Source organism: Numida meleagris, chromosome 3 (assembly GCF_002078875.1).
Source record: "Numida meleagris isolate 19003 breed g44 Domestic line chromosome 3, NumMel1.0, whole genome shotgun sequence".
Lineage (NCBI taxonomy): Eukaryota > Metazoa > Chordata > Aves > Galliformes > Numididae > Numida > Numida meleagris.
In genome coordinates, this window is record NC_034411.1 from 23,062,036 (window position 1) to 23,084,437 (window position 22,402).

Consider the following 22,402-nt stretch of genomic DNA (forward strand, 5'->3'; position numbering starts at 1 on the left):
ACCAGCGAGTGAGCACCTGGTAAAGCCAGCCCTGGGAGCACAGCTGGAAGCAATTCACCTGTGTGACCAGAAGGGGTGGAGTCAGGCTCCACCCCACCTCATTTGAGGGCTGGCCGCTGCTGGGGAAGGCCCTCTCCTTGGACATCCTCTCCTTTGGAGTTTTTAGTGAGCCCTGATCCTCGGAAGGGGGTAAGCAATTCCTTCTTTATTTACCAGATTGTGACTTTTACCTTTCTTAGGTAATGTAAGACTGATTTAAAGCAGCTATATCTGCTACCACCTTTCTCTTCAGATACACAGTAAAGCTATGAGTTCTTCAGGAAGCGTCAGATGCAAAGATAAATCATTTTCAGGGAAAAATGTCAGAGAGAGAATAGACTATAAAAATCACAAGATTTAATGGCTAAAGTGATGGAAACTTGAGAGAAGGCAAATTGTGAAAAGATGGGCAGAAGCCTATTAAAGCAAGCAGTTGAGTGTGGTCCAGTCTGAAGATTGCTGTTGTCCACCAGAATACCATTAGGCTGAGCAGAATGAAAGAGCTTGCCTCTCTGTGCTGTCACACCTTGTTCAGCGTTTACTGACAATTGAAGATTTTTAGAAAGCATGCAGTAATTACAGTGTATTATCATCATCCATAATTCTGATATGTAGTTTATCATAAAACTTCTCTTAAACAATTTCTTTTTTTTCCTCGAGTGTTGCTGCAAATAACATCATTTGTGCATGAACTTCAGTTGGTTATGGTAACACCTTATAAAGTACTTTAACAAGACAGAAATGCTTAAATAAAGTTTGGGTTTGGTTTCAAAGATCTACCCTTTAGGAGACTTCACGAAATTCTACCCCAGGTTGACACCTAGTTCTCTGTATAAATTTAGTTTTCCACGGGTAACATTTTTTTCATTGTGCAATTTAATTGTTTTACAAGGAAAGACTATAATAGTGCTATATAGCTTTAGTGGCTTTCTCTAGCTTTTGGGAAGTGTATGGTTTTACAATTAAGCAACATGGATGCTCTAATGTGTCACATATTTGGGTTTGTTAAATCCATTAGCAAGCAGTAAAAGCTCTGCTATTCAATCTTTCTTGCTATTTATATATTATTTTGATCCCACCCTTTCACCCTCAGCTTTGATTTTCTTTCACTTTTGCCAGTTTATTTATAACCGCGAAATAGAAACAGTACCACTCCTGCTTCACAGCTCAGCAGACAGGTGATGGAGAATTGCCATGCTGGGCTATGGCTGCTCAGCCTCTACTGCCTGTGCCTACTTTTTAACTGAGCCTGGATTTCTCTGTCGCACCTTTATAACTCCTCTGAATGAATTCCACCTAGTAAGAATTCCACCTGGCTCTTAAAATGGATGTAACCACTACAGGTTTCCCATAGTTCTCTGTTTTAAGCAATCTAAGCACAACTGTCTTTCACAATATCCTTCTTTAACCCTATATACTTTTACACTCTCCAGCCTGATGTAATTCTTCAAATGCTGGCAGAGTCTGGGGATCCCAACTGATTCACTAAAATGTCAGTTTATTTTCAGGCCCAAATCTGAGTGTGTTTTTTTTTTTTTATGAAATATTAAAAAAGAGCGGGCTAAAACTGAATAGATTGTGTACACAGTCCAAAAGTACATATTTGACAAGCAACGCTCCTTAACTGAAAGTCTGCATAATTCCCTAGCTCTGGTCTCTGACTAATCCTGGACAGGATTGCACAACAAACCCTCACATACAAGGTTTAATTTTATGAGCTCAGAGCATGCATATCCTCTCTTAAAAGGCAAGAAAGGGAAAGGACCTCAGCCTATTAGTCACTGTGGTGGTTAGGATGTGTGCTAGTTGTGGCTGAGAAGGAGTAACACGTGAAGCTGGCTCCCTGTGAACGTGCTAGCCGCTGGGCTGGTTATGGAGAATGGTGCTCTTTGGCACGGCCTGTTGTGTTATGGTGAACTTATTTTGTGTCCTCTGTGGAATGAAGCAGACATGTAGCAAAATCTCCTTTGTTCTGAGCAGTTGCAAATGCCATTCACACTGATGCTGAGGAGAAAAACCTGGAGAGAAACAGCAGTCTTGGAAGCAGTCCTTTGGAAGCACTCAGAATTTGCTGGGCAGATTCAGATTCAAATTTCTGGAGGAAAAAATGATGCCTATGGATACCTTGTTGAATCTTAAGTTTTACAAAGAAAAGGTAGAAGAACAAATTTGATTCAGATAAAATGTACATCCGCATAAAGCGTGTCACAAGTCTCCTCTATGCGTGAAGTTGATGCAAAAGTTCTACACAAAACAATGCAGATGGAGAAATACTGCTGTGTTTAACTCGGTTACTTTTGTTTGTGAGACAGTAGTTTATAGACGTAGTCAGTGTGCTAATGTTATCAGCACTGTACTGATTCAGAAAAGGCTGTAGGCGACAAGTGAAATGAAAGTTTTACAACCAAGGTTTTCTCAGTGTATGTGGGTAAAAAAAGTTTGGGGGTAACATTTGCTTTTTCTCTTGAGGACAGTTTATCTTCTACTAGGTCAAAACCATGTCCTCCATGTCAAGAGGATGCACTCATTGGAAAAACAGGGAACTCCAATTAATGAAGTGTTTGAACACCTCTGTCAGGCAAGAGAAAAGCTCCCAATAGTGTGTGAAGTGATCCAGGGAATCTTTAGGAAGACTTCCTTTGTTATGGAAGTTGGTTCATAAAAAGCCTCCTATGTGTGTGGCTCAGAGCTAGTAGGCCAAGTAGCCAAACTGTGGTGTGGAGAACAATTAGGGTTCTACTGTCTGTGGAAATGGAGTAAGTTTATGTATAAGTCTTTAATTATGAGTGGTGGGGGGGAATGTCTCTGAGATCCAGCCTTGCTTAGTACTGCAGGCAAGAGCTGAGCTGGATCTTCCAGGCCTTTCTGTGAGCCACCCCAGTGCTCCTCAGAGGAGCAGAAGCCTGCTGGAGTGAACTGCCTCACTGGACATCAGCTACAGTTCAGGAGTGCTGCTGGAGCAGGGCCTGAGGCTGAGCCCTGCTGCATTCAGCTGTGGAGAAGTGCTGGGGTTTACTGCTGAATTTCTGCTGGCCTTACAGAAATGTCACCTTGTGTCCCCTTCTCGTGTGCTCGGTGGGACTCACAGCCCAGCATGTGAGGGAACCCAACTCCCCCTTGGAGCCAATTCAGGCTTTGGGACTGTTGCTTTTCAGGTTACAAGGAGTTCAATTAAAGTTTACTCCAGGCTGCTGACAAATTGGCAGCTGTTATCTTGATGATCTGTTTGTGAGTATCCTACTGAGAATTTTATTTCTTTTGCCTGTTGATATTTGCTGTCCCAGGCACAGGGCATCGTATTGCATGCTATGTGTACAATGTTATGGCTACTCATCAAGTATGTAAATAGAGGCAATTTACATCTCTCAAATCTCTAGCTATTAGGACTCATTTTTAATGCTACACATCCCTCAGTATCTGAAGCCCTTGCTTCTGTTCTCAAATCTCAATTTTAATCTAAAAGTAATACTGGAATTGATTAACTGTAGAAATCTAGTTTTGCTACCTAAAGCACCGTCCCTAAATACAGCAGATAGATGATTGCCAGTGGCTGATTCAGACACCGCCACGGGCTTCTTGGTCTTTGCATTTACTATTATGAATGCTATAATTTAGTTATCAAGACTGGTAGTTTCTTCTCACAGAAGAATCTTTATTACAAGGCTGACTTGCCTAACACCTTCCTATTAGTAACAGAAACAAATAAGAGTTGATTGTTCAGCTGCTGTCATTTAAAAAGACTAAATCAACCTGCCACAAAGGAATAATTCCCCCTGGTAACTTTATCCATTTGCCCTTGGTGGTGACACTGTGGATACCACCCTGGTTGAACTATATATTAGTTCCTAGAGCAGCACTTTGAAATATATAGGTCTGTACAACGTTGTAATTGAAAAAAATTGAATAGTCATGCACAGTTCAGTAATCTGAAAAGAATGCAAAGGTTCAGTTCTAATTGCTTTCCACAATTTAATACCATTTTTGTTGTATTTTCCAAATGGGTATATTCTGCTGTTCTAGATTTGTCTATTATACTGTTTGGCAGCACTGGCTCTCTATAGGCAGCATGGCTTTTTAAAAGGACGTATGGAATTCTTATTTTATGTTTAGGCCGTGTTTTTAAAAGCCTTACCTAGTCAAATGTACCAGTCCGGGTGCTCGCTCTTCTTTAGAAGAGTCCTTAGAAGGGGTTTGTAACCTGTGTGTTGAATTAAGGGCCTAGGTTTAAGTTCAACCATTAAAGCAGTCTTTCTTCTATTGTGCCTTGAAGGGAATTGAGTCTCTAAATTCTCTTTGGATTGAGGAAACGTTAAAAACTCATGTCAAATATGTGCTTTTTAAAATGTACTTTATAGCAACCATTCACACTGACTTATATTTTAAATGCAGTTCTAGCTTTTTTTTCCTAGTTATTAAACACTGTACACTGACTATCTGTGGACAGGAGCTGTTCTGAAATCTAATGAAGAATGACTCTGAACAGACAATGATTTAAAATGGAACTTCAGCTTCAACTTAAAATTGCTTTTTATTTGAAACAGTTGACATCAAAATAATGTCATGTTTCTCTCGTAGAATATTCCTCACATAAATCCTATGTATGGCTGTTCTTGAAACTACTTTGTTAAAGAAAAAAAACCACCACCACAATAAAAAACTATTTATATAAAAATCTGGTAATAGTTTTAATATCTGTGAATACCACAGAGTCTAAATTACCATGCTTGTTTTCAAAGGAAATTCTATCACTGCTGATTGGGATGACAATAATCCTTAGTTAACATGCATTTCAAAAAATGCATCTTTCAAGCCTTTTCTTCAGACTAAGTAGAGGATTCTTTTGATTGGTGGGTTTTTGCATCTGGTTGGTTTAAAGTTTCTGTGTTGTTTTTACAATGATATGGGTGAAATAAAGAGTCATGCAGGGATTAAAAGCAGGCTATACCAATAAGGTCAAATTGTTAAAAAGCTTAGGAAAAACACTTGCAACATTTTGAAGGTCTGTAGATGAATATACACGAAAGGCATGAATATAAATACAATTACATGTTTCACGTGTGCCAAAATGTATGCTAGTAAATATTACAGTGCTTTTGGGAGGCTTACTGGAAACACAATCCAAGATGAGGGAAGTGTATGGGAATAAGTATATTGTCAGACAATCAAGATGTGAATTGCACAATGGAACAAAGTGAACAGCAGAGAGAAGCAGCTTCCCCACTTACGGTGGGAAAAACAAAGACAAATGGGGTGTAAGGAGAGGAGAAATTAATATGTAAAGAAATGGTGAACGAAAAATAGCTGACAGTCAAAAGAAAGATGAGATTGAAGCTGTTTGAATGTTACTTGGTGGCACTGCAAAATATTGTTTATTCTAAAACGAGAGCAGGCTTTAAAAAGCCTGTAGGAGCTGTGGCGTTCACTTTGGAGTTTCTAGATGTTGGAGTCTATTTTGTAGATAAGTCAGACTCCAGGTTGTTCTAAATATAATTCTTGAAGCATCCTTACATTCAGCGTATTTGTATCCTTGTGATGTTGCCTTTTATTATTTGAGAATAAAAGAGAAAATAGTCTTCATGTGCAAACTAAGTTCTGATTGTCTATTAGTACCTTGACTATATGACATAATGCTGTTTTATGGGAGACTTCTCTTTTCTCAATGAAGACAGCCCATTGTAGTTTTCATTAGTTCTTCAAACAGTTTGGAACTCATCTTTACTCAGGTCTTGGCTAACCACTGCTCAGGGGCACTCTGCCTTTTGCAGAGGCTGGTATATTGTTCACTAAAGGTTGTTTTACTGTAGCTGGAAAAAAAAACACTGAATTGGGAATCAACAATAAGGCTTGGAATGAAAGAGTTAACTCCAGCAGCTTCACTGCCACTGGTCTGTTGCAGGGACATTATTAACAATGGCTTACTTGTTATTTTAGCTACAAGTATTAAGTAGAAAAGAACTTTATGAAGGTCCCAGACACAGGCTAGCATTTAGACTGACTGTCCTTTTCCAAAGCAGCTCTTGTATTAAATGAGCCCATTATTAAAACATGGTAGCTTTAATTAAATCTCTATGATCTCTAATCAGGAAAATGAAACTAGCCTGCTGGCCAAGGAAAATATGGTAATTCCAAACAGTGCCCTGTCATTAGTGCTGGATTGTCTGCTGGAGTATTAGATCAAAGGCATGGAGAGTTTGATGTTGTTCTACAGTAGGACTAACCTAAGGTATTCAGAAGTGTGTGTATGCCGGGGTTTATAGCAATTACAACTCTAAATACCAGACCTAAAATCCTATAGGATTCACAGAAGTAGTGCTCCTGTACTGTTCTAGCTCTTCCTTGTATAGCATGACTGCCTCACTATAGAAGAGCTTGAACTAGCATAATTTATGGCATATGGGAAAAGAGATAAATGTGTAAAATGCATTTACCTAACAACGTCCAACTCCATGTTACCATGAAGGTGTACTCGGGTCATCTATCTCACCAGATGGGCTAATTCTTTCTTTTATTTTATTGCCTAACCCTAGAAGATGATGGAGCTGTTTGTGCTGGAAGTCCCCTTGTCACTTGCTTATCTGTCATCGGTGTTCTTCCTGCTTCCACTGAAATCACTGACAGCTGCTGTTGAGTTCAGGGGAATGGTGATGAAGTCCTGCGTGACAAATATGAAAATGATGGTAGTCCTAGACTTCTGAGCTTTAAAGGAATGCGATTACCTGAAGTATGGGTTGTTATTACTACAATAAAAAACAAAATCAAAACAAGTAAAAATGCCCCAGAAAATAGTGGTGAGGGGGAGAGTTCAATTATCCAGAAAGCAGAGGCATGCTTTTCATTGATTAGACTGTCCTGTTTGATGAAATTCATCAGTATTTTTAATTTTTTAGCCCTAATTACTGCAATATATATTTAATGGGTCTCTTTATTCTAACTCATCTGCTTTCAGGTCCAGACTTAATTTTTCAGTGCATTCAGATTCTCCACAATCGTATCCTGTCATTATGCATTTTACCTGTCTCTGCAGATGCTTACTTGACAGAAAGTTTCCATTGACTCCAGACAGTGGATGTCAGAAATACCCTTTGTGGTTCTTACATGGACTACTTGCAAAATGGAATTGATTTAAAGGTCAAAAACCATTACTGTTTCAGTGTCTGAACTGCCCCATCAAAGTGGTAGTGTGACAAGTGTGTGCAAATCTTTTCAAGGGACTGGTCCACGTTTTAAAAAATTTGTTACATCTCTCAGATCAGGTTTCTGATGATTCCCAAAGAGACATTTTAATTTATGGATACAAACAAGTTTCCTCTGCTTACACTAGTGTCAATAGCAACTCTAAAAGTAATGAGGTTCCTGTCATTTGAGTTGCGATAAGATTGAGATTCACAGTATTTAAGCTGTGTTCAGAATTCTGGCTCTATGTTGTTCAAAATAGCAGTTTTGAAACCAATAGCTTTATTGGTATAATCAGCTAAGGGGAGAATAAGTATAAAATAGGCAAATAACCAGAGCATAACTTGGGTCTTAGAACATCAGAATGACTGATGAGGAGCTGCTAGGTATAAATAATTCCAGGCATTTTTCACACATAGTAGATGATATGGAAGACATAGCAGCTGTATGTCCTGTCTGCCTCAGAAAGTCATAGAAGGGTAATGATGTCTCAAAGTTGATGATGCTAATTTACAAGGATGTCATGGCCAGGGTTCAAAAGAAAATGTGTGCATGCTCAGCCGGCTTTGATACCTTGTTGTCTAGCTATCCTACATCTGAAGGTAAATCTGCCTCTCACCATTTAAAATACATATCCCACAAATAATTATTAGCTACTGCATGTTCATTGTCTGTGTTAAATCCCAATGAAGACAACGTAATTGCAGCTTCTGTTGCCAGCTAGGTAAGACCCATATTGGGCCTCCTCCTTGTGACTTTTCTAGCAGTAAAATCGTACTTAGCTGAAGAGTAACACCCCACAGTAAAATGGTAACCTTTCTTCTGAAGAAGGCAAAGGCTCAGTGTGAATAACCTCTGTGTCTCTCCATTCACTGGAGAGTGGAGAGAGATAATTTATGTCTGTCTACAACATCATTAGTGAGCTGAGCACTTGAATTAAGCATCAGGGGCTTGAATAGAGAATTGTTTCCACCTTTCCTAAGTATATTCTTAAAAACAGAGCTTCTTTTGGAATGTAGTAGGGCAATTTTGACTCATTTTTGATTTAGCTAAGCAACTTCTTGGCAAAATGTCATCGAAGTGAGACCTGTCTCGTTAACAGATTATTTGCATTCTTCTGTGAAGTCCATATGTGGTTTGTGTGGATGGGCTTTACATGTGAATTTGAGGGATGTTTCTATCAAATTCTGGTCACAATGTCACAGAATGGCTGAGGACAGCAGTGGCATCTGGAGGCTATCTGATTCAACCCCTGCTCAAGCAGGGGCACCGGTTTTGTGCAGTTTGCTGCACTCGTGTGCAGGTGGTTTCTGAAGATCTCCAAGGAGGAGACCCCACAGCTTCTGGGTAGCCTGTGCTAGTGCTCTGTCACCCTCACAGCACAGAAGTGCTTCCTGATAGTCAGAGGGAACCTTCTGTGTTCTAGTTTGTGCCCGTTGCCTCTTGGCCTGGCACTAAGCACCACTGAAAGGAGCCTAGATCTGTTCTCTTTGCATATATAGACACTGATGTGATCCCTCTGAGCCTTCGATTCTCCAGGCTGAGCAGTCCCAACACCAAATTCTGTCACCACTGGAAAAAGAGCTACTTCTTTTTCTCTTGTAGTTTTTCCTGACATCTTGAGGAGCTGTACACACACGCTTTCCTGAGTCTCTTTGGTCTGCTCTTACACTGCTGTACAACAGTACAGCTCTTAGCTGATGGCCTGTACCCTGTGAACTTCTAGTCTTCTGCCCATCCATTCCCACAAAAAACTCAGGGCTGGCCTGAGAGATGGGCAGTGTGTCTTCATGTGCCTTCATATATCTTAAGATGCCAGTCCTAATCTTCTTGTAACTCTGCTCAGTGTTCCTGCTACAAATTTAAATCTACTTCGTTGTAATTACAGTGTGAGAGAAAAAATATATAAGCAAGAAAGCAGGTAAAGCATTGTAATTTATGTGCTGAAGCACGGCTTTCATCCCTCCAATTCACCTGCTCTAATGGCTCTGGTCGTTCTCAGCTATCACATACGGCTGTTGCTGCTTTGCCAGCAGTGTTGGTCTCGCCTCATAATGTTCCTGTTCTATTGCTGTTTTGGCAGTGTCCTAGCATTTTCCTGAAGAAGGAACACATACAAGTGAGGAGGAACAATGAACTGAAGAGCTTTGAGCTACTTAAAAATAAGGTTCAATGCTGCCTCCCCCACCATACGTTGCTGTGAGCAAAGCTTCAGTGCTAACATTGTATACAACAATTGCAGCGCAAGGCTGTCAGTTCTTATTATTGAGAAACTGAGCAAATGGATTGCATTACTTCTTCAAACAGTCTTCTGAAATCAGGCTGTCGAGCAGAACAAGGCACTAGTGCAGCCACAGACTTTCACATGGTTTGAATTGAAGCAGTTGTCTTCCCTCCACTCTCCGAGCACTTCTAAGCAGTTGCCAGTATTGATGCAGTATCACCAGGGAGGTATCCTGCAGAGTAATTGGTTTTATCATTATTTATGAAAATGTAGAAGGACTGAATACAAGTTTGAAGCGAAATATTCAGTTAAGAATAAGCCTCACAAGAAGTAAAAATATAAGGAAGACTATAGCGTGCACTGGAAATCATTGCTTTTGACTGAAGCCTTTTCAGCTGTAAGAGGACAATGGGTACAGAAATCCATCATTTGAGTTATAGTCCTAACTTACGTATGATAAATGTAATGGGAGGTGCTGCTGTCCCTCTGGAGGGGTGGGAGGCTTTGCAGGGGGATCTAGATACATTAGAGAATTGGACAGTCAACAACAGCATGAAATTCAACGAAGGAAAATGCCAGGTGCTGCACATGGGACAGAGTAGCGCCTTCAGTAATGTGCCTTAACTTTTGATTAGCTGTGATGTTGTCAGGCAGTTGGACTTGGTGGTCTTTGAAGATCCTTTCCATCTGAACTATTCTGTTCTGTTTCTTCATTTATGCTGTTCACATGACTGGTTTTTTGTGTGTTAAGTTGGAATCACAGTTCCAAAAATATGGTATGCATGACCCAAAGACAAGGCTGTCTATCACTAGTTTTTATGATCTGTGGACTTTGTTTCTGTGGATTTTGGTTCTGTGGGACTTCTGTGGTCAGTGGCACTGATCTCTCTGCTGTTTTCTCTTGGTCTTTTGCTTAGGGGTTCTGCAGAACCTCAGATGTTTCAAAAGGAAGTTTAACAATATGAATCTATAATTTGTCATCAAAATAAATGAGAAAAAATGCTCTGCATATAAAACACGTTAGTGTTAATGCTAGATTCGTGTTACCATTAGCAGCTTCTTTGCCAGCTTGCAGAGAGAGCAGCGTGTTTTCTAGTGGGAGTGGCAAGAGGTGTTGGGTATGGAACGTGACCATGCTTGAGTTTTTCTAAACTCAGTTATTTTTATGTAGAAATTATTCTTGTTTTCAGCGAAAATAAGAAGAAAGCTGAGAACAGAATAAGAGAAGTCCTTCAGTAGTTCTAAAATTACCAAGACTTCTTTATTAAGCCAGGATAAAAACAAGCAAAAAAACACCCCCAGTCAACAAAGAAATCCCTTTTGAAATCCCTTTTCATAGTAGAGGAATTACTCTTATGATGTGCGATGCTGCAATTTCTTTCCCTGATGATCCACTTTTGTACACACCTACTTGTGTCTGGCAGATTATGATGTAAAATACAGTTCTACATTCATAACTAAAGTCCAGAATTTGTTTCTTCATGTGCTGCCTTCTCTGAGTTGTCATTTTCAATCATTAATGCTGTGAGCAATTTGCTTCAAGCACATAGTCCTCCTTCAAAACTAAATACACTTTTATTTTGACAAACTAGAACCAGAGTAGTCTAATCTGAGCATGTACTTATTCATTTTCAGGAGGCCAGATTGTAACAGCAACAACAAAACAAACATTTAAAATTATTACAGAGGCACTTCAGTGAAAGTAAAGGAGAATCAGAAGGCTGGGAAATTGATTTTATGAATCCATTATGGTATACATGGGCTCTTGCACACAAATTTATTTTTAAACAAAGAAATGAGGGGAATAAGGGTAACTTCTCGTTTTGTCTGTCTTCTAATTTACTGCTATGCAATTTACAGCAGATATGCAATGCCATTGTAGGCACTAGAGACAACGACTTGAAACGCATAATAAAAATTCTCAGTTTATTAGGTTTGTTCTTCTGTGATTAAAAACATATCTTAACAGCAGACATCTGTTGGACAACTTACGTGGTTCCTTATTGTCTTGGTATGTGAGAAAATACTGCAGGCTGTATTGCTCAGCTTTGTTAGACACTGGTACTTTGTGGATGCACAGGAAATTAAGCATATGCTCACTGGTGGAGTTGTAATAATGTGGAAGTTTCATGTAATCTGCTGAAATGAAAGAGTGCTGTTCCTTGTGCCATACCCTATGGAAAGTGAAAGGAGGGATGATAGAATCCCCCTTTCCTTCCTGATTTCATTCAATATATCTGATTGGCTGTGAATCAAGTTTGACAGAAAAAATGTGTGTGTGATAAGCAGCATGTTAACATCAAAAATAATTTTGCAACTACTCCTTTGAAGCCTTGTACTATGGCCGTTTCATAAAGAGCAGCGTTATGGAGCAGAGCACTGCGTTCAGTGTTTTTCACAAAAGAAGTTGGATTATTTTTTCCTTCAGTAAACATTCTTCCTTCGGGCTTGCTTAAATGGGATGTCTTTCCTTAGTACGAGTAGGTTTCTTCCCATGAGCACAACTGACCACTCCTTTGAAAGGTGACTGCTTTGAAGTCAAAATAGCACTGTGGGCTGCCAACAGGCAGCGGAATCTGAGTATGCTTTCAAAGCAAAAGAGACCTTAGTTGTTATATCAAGGTGTTTCAAAGATATCCAGAACCAGTTCTGTGTTTTGCAAGTAAATATGCAGCAATACCCATAAAAAAGTCACGAAGGACATAGTATTTATTTATTTACCTATGGTTCACTGAAAATTTTTGTTCAACAAAGATGTCGTTGCAGGTAAGAAAAAAAAAGCTTTTGGCCAGGCTTTTTTAAATGTTGAAGACTTATCTGAATGAAAGTACGCTCAAATTTATGATATATATGTTTAAATCCTCACATTTCAGGATACAAAACTCTCTCTGGAGGTTGGGGATGGAACTTATCTTGAATCTAAATAATTATATGATTTCCTGCTAAAATATTGTTGTATTTTCCCCCAAATTCAGGTCAAAGATGGGCTATGTAGGAGCAGTGGGCCACTGTTTTAATATGTTGTGGTGACTGTTGTGGAATATCTCTTCATACTTCCACAAGGATGTAAAACTACCATACTATTGCTGGCAAGCTAGGAGCAGCATTAAGTACTGAGTCCTTTTTTATAGTGAGCACCAAACTAGCAAAGAGCTAAAATTCAGAAATGGAGATCTATGCTGTTCCAAGATGTGGAAAATAACTGAGATAAGCCTCCAGGTCTCACGTCTTGCATCAAATTAATGTGGTCATCAGCCAGGAAACACTGAAGTGAGAGTACTTGCTAGGCAGTTATCAGTCTGCCTCTTCATGACTGCTGTTCATTGCTGCAGAAAAGTTCATCCGAACTAAGTAAGTACCAGATAAGTGGTGGCTTCTCCATTCTTGCCATTTTCAAGTTGACAATGGAAATATCTGGAATACATGTTTATAAATTAGAGTGCAGTAGATTCAGTACCAGAGCAACCAAGGTAATTCTGTGCAGTGTGGTCTATATTCATTAGAAAGAATCAAAGCCAAACTAGATGACTTTATGTTTTTGTTGCTGTTTATGACTAGAAATGGCAAAAGACTAAGGTAATATCTTCCCTGGTGGTTTTGTCTGGCTCTGAAGAGTTAATTTCAGCATGCATTTCAGCTGGATTCTCTCTGTTAGCTGTATCTGAACTGAGTGATAGAGAAATTCCTCGGAGCTAAGCTGTGAGTGTAATGTGAAGAAAAGTCAACACATGCTACGAGAAATCAGGGATGCCTTTTTAAAGTGTTTACCTTAGTATGTTGTATGATTGAGGATTTTCCTTCCTGGAACAATGTGAGGGATATGGTGGCTTATAAAGCTGTTGAGCTTTAAGACTCAGTGAGGAGAAAGTAAGGAAGGCTGAGAAATTCTCCTCTGAGAAGTGTTGAAGAAGGCCTATAGCTAGCAAGCATGGAGAGAGGTGGTTGTTGGTTTTTTTTTTTTTTTAGCTGATATGTAATCCAGAAACTGGAAGTGCCCTTGGGCTATGTTTTACTCAATTGTATGAATTGAAAGTTACTTATTTTTGTTGAGAGTTGGAGCTTTTCTAAAACCTTCTAAACAGGTGTTTGATAGCTAACCTGCACCTTTTATAAATAGTGGAAATATTTTTCATCCACAAGGTTTCTTTCTCCCATTTTTTTATTTTTTATTTTTTCCTGGGTCTGATTAAGCAGGTGAAATCCTTTGTATGTGTTATAAATAGCGTATTTTTCCTAAAAAGCAGATCTTTGATAGTGTTCAGTTCTGACAAATTTAGTAATTGTTTGGTACCCGATGTCAAAATAATTCACCTCTTTTTTTTTTTTTTAAAGATACAGCTAGAGCAGTATTTTCTGGCTACTTTCTTACAAATAAATATTCCTGACTAAGTGGATCAAAATAAAACCACAATCTGCAGTTGCCTCTTTCAACAAATACCAGGTTGTGGTAGTCAGCTGTACTCTCCTGGGTTTTCTGTCTCTTTTCTGATTAGACATTATCCAGCGTTTAACCAAGAAGTCTAGAAAAAGCTTACACTTGTTTTTGGACCTTGGTCAAATCTGACTGTGTTCTGATAAGGAAGATTTAAAACAGCAGGTATGTACGTGGATTGCACATTTTCAAGCAAAGTTGCAGGGGCAGATGTAACAGTTACACGGCACAGACCCTTGCTTTCTTATGCAGGAGATCCCAAAGTCTCTTCTTTTGATCTAAGGAATTTAGAAGGCATCATGTAACAAATATTTGGTAAGACCAGGAATTGTTTCCACTCTTGTCTGCCGTGAAAATACTGATTTTTGTCTTTACCGGTTGACTGAGTGATTTCAGGAGAGGTGCTCAACATGAGGAGGAAGTATAGACTCTGATTCTGAGCTTGGTTGTCTAAGTATCTTAATTTTCACTACAGAACTAGAAAGGTCTGCCTTTTTTTTTTTTCCCTGAAGTGGGGAACACACTCCTCATGCTTTTTGGTGTGTCTCCTGACTGTTAATAATATCACTGATGTCTTTGCCTTGCAGTGAACCACTACCACAAGGAGATTGCCACATCAGATTATGGGAGTTTGCTTCATTTCCAGGCAGCTCTATTTAATATACATCTGCTATGTAATACATGCAAAAAAGCAAAAAGATTTTCAGTTGCATTAGTCTTTATTGGATCTGACCTCTGGTCTAGGAGGTGAAGGGAGAGTGGAAAATGAAAACTGATTTGGTATTAGTCCACTATTCATATTAGAAAAAGTAAATGCTTTTGTGGTTTTCCTTACAGAGGTGTCTTTATTCATTTGACATGCCCTTAATAACTAATTCTAGTTGTCTGGTTGCCAAGATGGATTTCCTACAGGCGGACTTAAAAGTGATTTTGTCCTCTTTGAATGTATGGCTTCAAATGATCCCAGAACAGCAAACATTAAACTTCCTCCTAGACCTCGAGCTTTTCTGAAGCACTATAATAATATAAAAGGATAAGAATAATAAAAAAAATAAATAAATGAATTAAGCATGCATCATACGATATAAGCAGGACAATAAAACTCCTTGTTTTTCTCTGCTAGTTAATATCTCCTTTCTAGCACTGAACATACACTGTGGATTTCTCACTATAGCCATCTAATGGATTTGGATATTGCCATTCAGAGACCCCTGGGGATGAGAATGTTTTGTAGGTTTCATCTGAAAGTGAGGAACCAACAGACCCCCAAACCTTTCTGTTCACAAATGGCTTTGTCCATGTGTTTTTGTCACATACGTATCTGATATATGCTAGCTTGCACAGTACAAATCTGCTTAAAGAATTGTCATTTTAAAAGCAGAGCAGTTGTTTTGAAATGTAATCAAATATTTTGAAAAGTTTCTAATAAATATTGTATTATTCTTAAAGAACTCTGATTCTCATGCCATCTAAGTTATATCCATTTAATAGTATTTTGAGTGGTATCAAACTTGCTGCCAAATTGCTGTATTGGAATGTTTTTTGTTGTTACGAATCTATCAACATTACATCACTCACTGCATCATGTGTGACACACATGTCTATATTTAACCTTTTCAGCTAGGATATTTGAGCCTACTTTAATCAAATGTTATGCTATTAAATGGGTGTTATTCTTTAAAGCTTCCTTGCTGAGGAAACAGATCTGAGTTTTATGTCCACCTGCTGGACCTTGCTATCAAATTTAATAGAATCGTAATTTATGACAAATTGGCACATGCTCTAGAGACTGAACTTAAATTTGGTTGCCTCTGTTCCTTTGCTTTAACCCTTTTTTCTCTTGCAAACATCCCAAAGCTCTTGTTACTCTCCAGATATTTATTGAAAGATGCACCTTGATGTTCAAGAAATGTGTAGATGTGACACTTAGTGAGCATGGTGGTGGTGGGTTGATGATTGGACTTGATCTTAGAGGTCTTTTCCAAACTCAGTGGTTCCATGATTCTATGTCCACACTGATGGGAAACCAGCAGCCCCTTGCAGGAGACAGAATGGAGAAATGCTGAAGTTGTGCAAATGTAGAGAAATCTTATGTCTCTTGGAGAAGTCTCTGTCGATATCCCCACGTTGTCTCTTCACAGATGTTGAGTGAGGAGACAGACACCCACTTCAAGCAGCCCTTTCAATGCTGCTGTGTACAAAGCCATTGGGTTTGGATTTCACAGCTCTCAGGGTAACTGAGAGCAAGATTTACCCAGTTACTAAAGAACATGAGGCTAATAGAACAGCCCACACAAAATATGTTGCTTTCAGCTCTGACAAGTTTAGTGTAGCTAAAAGTAACAGTCCCACAAGGGCCCTTCTTCATGGATCTACTGATTAAACTGACAAATATTTTTCCATATATGCCACACAGCATTTTATGCCATCTTTTGGGAAACTCAGAGAACCGGGGGGGAGTTTCTTTAGTGAATGTGATATTGGTACCATGGGAAGAGATCAGTCTTGCCACTGTCCTTCAGAACAGAAGGAAATCATACCCTGCATAAAGAAAAGCTCTCCTTCCGCTATGTCCCTAGGTCAGCTGTGCAAATGTATAAGACATAAATATAGCAAAAACTATTCCCAAAAGCATGACAGATTCCTATCAAGTTTCTTCTAGCATTCTCAGTACAGTTCAAAAGCTCTAGTGTACTGAAAATTCCAGTCTAGAACTTGAATGTGGAGGTAGCGCTGTGCTGGAAAGGCACCAAAAAGCCGCTTGATGTGATACTGATGTAGCACAACATGGTGTGGAGCTTAATGAAAGCACAGTCCCCTCTGCTGGGGGTTTACTTTGGGTGCTTATGTGAAAGAATGGGGCCACTGACATCAATCTCATTTCACTTGATTCAAAGAGACTTTTAAAAAGTTGTATATTTAGGTATATTGTGGAGTTTCAGCTTAAGGTTCAGTCTTGTTAGTGAAATTAGCAGTGTTGTTTCATGCAGCTTCTTAAAGTAAAGGTCTAAGGCCCTTTCCCAAGGATTCCCACATTTTGAGCTGCTTTTCCTCTGTCCCAGTTAACATACAGGCTTCAGGAAGGCCAGTTCAACTCCACTGTGAAATAAATGGTGACAGCCACTTATTTGTCTGGATCCTAGAAAAATCCTAGCATCGAAGGTAGTAGTACATAGTTATCCATCTTGAGGGAGATCATACAGCATTTGCAGGACAACCGGGGGATCAGGCCCAGCCAGCATGGGTTCGCGAAGGGCAGGTCCTGCTTGACCAACCTGATCTCTTTCTGTGATTGAGTGACCCGTCTGGTGGATGAGGGAAAGGCAGTTGATGTGGTCTACCTAGATTTTGGCAAAGCTTTTGACACTGTCTCCCATGGTATTCTCCTGGAGAAGCTGGCAGCCCATGGCTTGGACAGGTACACTCTTTGCTGGGTAAGGAGCTGGCTGGAGGGCCGGGCCTGGAGAGTGGTGGTGAATGGAGTTAAATCCAGCTGGCGACCAGTCATGAACGGTGTTCCCCAGGGGTCAGTGCTGGGGCCTGTCCTCTTCAATATCTTTACTGATGACCTGGATGAGAGCATTGAGAGCACCCTCAGTAAGTTTGCAGACAACACCAAGCTGGCAGGAAGTGTCGATCTGCCTGGGGGTAGAGAGGCCCTACAGAGGGACCTGGACAGGCTGGATTGCTGGGCTGAAGCCAATGGGATGAGGTTCAACAAGGCCAAGTGCTGGGTCCTGCGCTTTGGCCACAACAACCCCAGGCAACGCTACAGGCTTGGGGCAGAGTGGCTGGAAGACTACATGGAGGAAAATGACATGGGGGTATTAGTCGATGCTCAGCTGAGCATGAGCCAGCAGTGTGCCCAGGTGGCCAAAAAGGCCAATGGCATTCTGGCTCGTATCAGAAATAGTGTTGCCAGTAGGAGTAGGAAAGTAATTGTGCCTCTGTACTCAGCACTGGTGAGGCAGCACCTTGAATACTGTGTTCAATTTTGGCCCCTCACTGCAAGAAAGACATTGAGGCCCTGGAGCATGTTCAGAGGAGAGCAACAAAGCTGGTGAGGGGTCTGGAGCACGGGCCTTATGAGGGGTGGCTGAGGGAGCTGGGGTTGTTCAGTCTGGAGAAGAGGAGGCTCAGGGGAGACCTTACTGCTCTCTATAACTACCTGAAGGGAGGTTGTAGTGAGCTGGGGGTTAGCCTCTTCTCTCTTGTAACTGGTGACAGGACGAGGTGGAATGGCCTCAAGTTGCGCTAGGGGAGATTCAGGCTGGACGTTGGGAAATACTGCTTTTCTGAAAGAGTGGTCAGGTGCTGGAATGTGCTGCCCAGGGAGGTGGTTGAGTCACCGTCCCTGGAGGTGTTCAAGGAACATTTAGACATTGTGTTGAGGGACATGGTTTAGTGGGGTTATGCTGGTGGTAGGTGGATGGTTGGACTAGGTGATCTTGTAGGTCTTGTCCAACCTTGGTGATTCTGTGATCCTAAACTGTTTTCCCAGTAAATGAGGAAGACGGACCATGGATGAATTATCAAATTAGAGATTGTCTCTTGACTGAAGTTTAACTGTTTAAATATATGCAGATTTTAAACAGTATTGTAATAACACACCTTTTGCCAGCTAGTGTGTTTGTAAACACTGAATGTTAATTAAGAATGACTGTTACCTATGAGCCTGCATGAAGTTAGAGGAATTAGTGGAGGGGGGGGTGCAGGGGCTCAGCTGGTTTATTGCTTGTCTAATCAAAACGTTTCAGTGCCATTAATTACTCAGTGGCTAAGCCTGTATGTAAGTTAAAGACTTAAAAATGATCTGATTTGAAGCTCTTTTCTATTTCATTTTGTAGGTAGTGTAAGTGATTCTGTGTCATGAGAAAATGTATACAACACTGATAAATCCATAAAGTATTTGACCTTTAATCAATCCTAATATTTTCAATCCACAGAGCCTTCTTAAATGGCTGTAACCTTGGCCCTTTCACTCCCATTCATCACAATTACTGTTAGAACTGTCTGATGCAATGCATAAAGCATTGCATGTTGACATCCAATATTTTATCATTAATAAAAAAAAGAATTGTAAGAAACATTCCAAGTACTTTTGCTGTTCTGATATTTTCCAGTGCAGTGCCCAGGAGAAGAAAAGGGACAGTTTTGATTTATGATAGTGCTGGCAGATACTGTTAATTGATGTTTACTGTTGGCAGAACGTAGGCACAGTTGATTCTCTAAACAACTTGATACTAGATGCTATATTAATTTTTGTGATTGTTAACCCTTTCATAATGTGAATAGTGGTTGTAAAATTCTAAGGTAGAGTATGGTTTACATCTTATACAAGAGTTGTAGGAAGCCCAAATAGTAGCATGCTTTAATTGAGAGCTTCTGGCCAAGCCAATAAGACCTTGCTCGTGCTAGAATATGTAAGTTAGGGCTAGCAGGATGGTTACAACAAATCTGCTGTTTTCTTCCATCTCCCAAGGCTTTTATTATTGTCTTGATCAAGGAACACTGCAGTGATGGACAGAAATGTTAACAAAGTTTACCCATAGAGGGGCTGTTTTCCACAGATGGCTAAACGATCTGATGTGTAGGGAATGCTGGACTACTTGCGGAGAAACCTGTAGTTCTGCTGCACATGTGGGCATTTCTTTTACCTTTCTCAGGCCTTTTACTCTCTGTGTACCTTGTCAGTGGAAATTTCAACATTTTTTTCTTGGGCTGTCTCCTTACGTACATGTTCTTTCACCAAGTATAAAGAATAACACATTTGGATTGAGATAAGTATGATAAAAATAAAAATTTTTGTTGTTCAGTCTGGAGAAGAGGAGGCTCAGGGGAGACCTTACTGCTCTCTATAACTACCTGAAGGGAGGTTGTAGTGAGCTGGGGGTTGGCCTCTTCTCTCTTGTAACTGGTGACAGGACGAGGTGGAATGGCCTCAAGTTGCGCTAGGGGAGATTCAGGCTGGACGTTGGGAAATACTGCTTTTCTGAAAGAGTGGTCAGGTGCTGGAATGTGCTGCCCAGGGAGGTGGTTGAGTCACCGTCCCTGGAGGTGTTCAAGAAACATTTAGATATAGCGTTGAGGGACATGGTTTAGTGGGGTTATTGGTGGTAGGTGGATGATTGGACTGGATGATCTTGTAGGTCTTTTCCAACCTAGCTAATTCTATGATTCTATGATTTATTTGTGTAACTATTATATATATTTCAGAATAAGGAAGTATCATGACTACTTCAACAAAGAAAGGTCAGAAATGCAAAGCAATGGCAATATTAATGGTTTTGTACATGTGAGCTCCATCTTAGCTGGAAGGGCTTTGTGTTCTCTTTCTCCATCTTGTAGATTTTTCTTAGCATAGTTTTTATAGGTCTTATAATTCCTGCTAATAAATTGTTACTTTTACAGAAATCATGGAAAAATGACATGGGAACATGATCTAAGTCCCCTCTCTCCTCCAGCAATAGTTCTCTGTTGTTTTTATAGCTATTTTGCCAAGCCAAACAAAAATGATTAAAACTGAGCAGTGATGTGTAAGAATTAGCGTGATATGTCTCTGGAATACTGGATGGAAGTATGAGCATGATTTCATTTTTACTGCAGTTACCCTGTAGACTCTTTCTGTCTGTGCAGTTTGTGTTGGTGGAAATTTCACAGGAATGTCATGGAAAGATTTACAGACTTTCTGGCCAGGTTGATCGCTAGCTGCTCTGACATCCTGCCTCGATTGATATTAACTGCAAGATAAAATCTCAGCCCTGTTCCAGAGTGCTCAGGGATCACATCATTTGAGTGCAGGAAAAGCAGATAGTGACTGTGCGAGGGGCACTCACAGACTAGAGTGCCAGACCTTCAGTTTTGCATAAAAGAGATTCTGAGAGAACACTGTAGGTGTAGGAGCAGATAATTTTGGATCATTCTACTGTCTTTAATAGATCTAGAGAATGCTAATGGAGCTAATAGCCTTTTTCTGAGTAATAAAAACTGCAGGAGGTACTCAGTTCTGCTGAATACCGAATATCCTTAACTCCCAGAAGAAAACTGCTGATCATCAGAACTCACACTTTCAAATATTCTTGCAGCAGACTTGAAGTTCAAGAGTCCCAAAGAACAACCATACCTGTTGTTTATGCACAAAAACTCCACTGTGCATATTTAACATATTTTATCATCTTTATTAGCTAGTACTTGCAGTTTGTTCCAATTTGGTATAAAATGGAGGAAAGGTTTTTGTCTGGGTCTATGTTGGTAAGGTTTTTCATGACAGAAGCTTTGGAAAGAGTCCTTCTTGACAACACTTGTAGGTACAAGGCTTGCAGAGGTGTAGGAATCTGGAAGCAGTTTTATATTTACTGGTACGTGGGTAAAAATGATATAATGGATGTTAGGAAAAAATTATTCTTAGAAAGAATGGTAAAGCATTCAAACAGGCTGCCCAGGGAGGTGGTGGAGTCAGATGTGGCACTGAGGGATGTGGATTAGTGAGCGTGGGGGTGATGAGTTGACAGTTGGACTAGATGATCTTAAATCTATTTTCTGACCTTAATGACTCTATGAAATTGTGGTCCATACAGTGCCTAATTGCAGAGCCAATCTGTGACTCCACTTGTGATTCCATAAAGCCTTCTCACTGTGGAGGGAAACACCCAAAAGGATCACTTCCTGTGGTGCTGCCATACTGCTTGAAGAGGCTTGGACCTTGAGTACTTATCAGAAGATCTGATATATGCTCAAGTACTTTGTATCGACATTTCCCCTGCTCTCTTATGTTCTGCAGATATATAGGTGCTGTAAGAAATCTGTTGCTCTTGGCTGTCGTAGTTGATGTTTTTAGTCCCATATTTTAGGGCAAAAGCATTGCTTGTATTTGTGAATAAGAGTTACTATTGCATAGCTCTTGATTATCCAGAATTAAATTTGCTGCTGCAGCTGATTTTTGCTGATTTATGTCAGAAATGCAATGCTAGTGAGACTGATGTTTTGTCATAGACCTCTGTTCATTAATTTTATTGCACATCAAACATATAACCACTGGTGAGATTTCTATTTATTCCTGCTTAAAATAGTGCCAGTTATCTAGGAATAAATCTGTGAAAAATATCACAGTGTTTACCTGGGAAGTAAATAGTCTGCACTCACTGATGGGCAGGGTGTAAGCAGGGTGGGGAACAAGGGAATTTATGCCACTTTCTGATACAGTTCTTCACAAAGGAGGATTTTACATTGGGGTGTCTGAGCATCTGTATATGGCAGCCATCTCTCCTGAATGCAGTCTTCAGATAAATCCTTCCTCCTCATCCTCTTGCACAGAGCAACTGTTCAAGCTGAGATAGGATGCTGCTTGTTGAGAATGGGCAAGAAGACATAAGTTTGCTCCTCAGACAAATGTTTGGGATGCTAATAAAAGCATTGCCTGAGCAAACAGAGCAAGGTTCATCCCTCAGGCTCAACTCTCTTCTTCACTGCGTGTGTTTCCTTAGTGCTTGGAGGCAGTGTCCTTTCTCTTCCCATTCCCTGCCTCCTGTTTTCTT

The 22,402-nt window shown here is 40.0% G+C and overlaps 2 long non-coding RNA genes across 3 annotated transcripts in view; both read left to right on the forward strand.

Moving 5' to 3' along the window:
• The window catches only part of LOC110395728, a 212,141-nt gene that overhangs the window by 83,118 nt on the left and 106,621 nt on the right, over positions 1-22,402 (forward strand). The gene's annotated exons all lie outside the window — the stretch shown is intronic.
• On the forward strand, positions 137-15,223 carry LOC110395731. Its single transcript, XR_002436599.1, has 3 exons — positions 137-189; positions 13,930-14,033; positions 14,456-15,223. It is a non-coding gene; the product is annotated as an uncharacterized LOC110395731 (long non-coding RNA).